Source organism: Gorilla gorilla, chromosome 2 (assembly GCF_029281585.2).
Source record: "Gorilla gorilla gorilla isolate KB3781 chromosome 2, NHGRI_mGorGor1-v2.1_pri, whole genome shotgun sequence".
Taxonomy (NCBI): domain Eukaryota; kingdom Metazoa; phylum Chordata; class Mammalia; order Primates; family Hominidae; genus Gorilla; species Gorilla gorilla.
The window spans coordinates 12969029-12970000 of record NC_086017.1 but is presented as its reverse complement, the minus strand read 5'-3'; positions in this window follow the sequence as shown (position 1 = coordinate 12970000).

The window sequence follows — 972 nt, the reverse complement described above, 5'->3', positions numbered from 1 at the left end:
GACAGGAGGCAAAATGACACAGGAATGATTCACAAGCCTCTGTCACAAGGGAGTTTTCTGCTTGTAACTTATCAGGGAGGCAAATTTGCTGAAATCATTTTTTCAAATCTCAGATCCATGACTTTTCTGTTGAGCAATGCTGCTGCTTCCTCTCAGCCTCCGCCCACCACCACCACTACCATGTTTAGATGTTGTATTTCATTGAAGGATTTTTCAGTTTTCCTTCCTCGCTGAAAAAATGATACTGAAATACACTACGAAAACTTTTGTCCACCCTCCAAAACAAATATCTTACCAGTCACAACTCCACCATTATAACAGAATTATCTTCATTTCTTACATAGTCTTTATTTCTTTTTTGCCACAGTGACTTGTTTTTACATAGCTGAAGTCATAATGAGTAGGCTAGTTTATATTCAGACAATTTTATTTACCAATTATAAGGCGTTTTCCATTCTGTGCAATCATCATTTCAAGTATGTTTCTGATTAATACTTGTTAATTTTGGAATGTAATGTACATATATGGAAACTACTGAAGTTATTGAAGTTGTATGTATATATATTGAAACTACTGAAGAAAATCAGCAATAATTCAACCACCCTCGGAATAACTGATGGATTTCCCCAGCCTTCACATATATGCTTCTTATTTTAAGAATTGAAACTAATGCTGCATGAACAGGTTTCTGTTTGCTCCCTGCCCCCTTCGTTTAAAAACAAAGTGGAGACTAAAGGCTCTCAGCCTCAGTTTCTCCATATGCAAAATATCAGGATTAAATAAGTCATGCTAAGGGCTGGAACAAGGTGAGGGCTCTGCAGCGTGTACGCCGGGCACTCAGCCGTGGATGGCAGGGGACGGCGTTCTGTCCCCGGGACAGAGCGCAGGCCTGTAATTGTCCCTCCCTCCTAGGGCATCACTTCCGGGCTTAGGTACGCGCCGCCGTCTGCACCTCTGGGGCCGCCAGGGGGC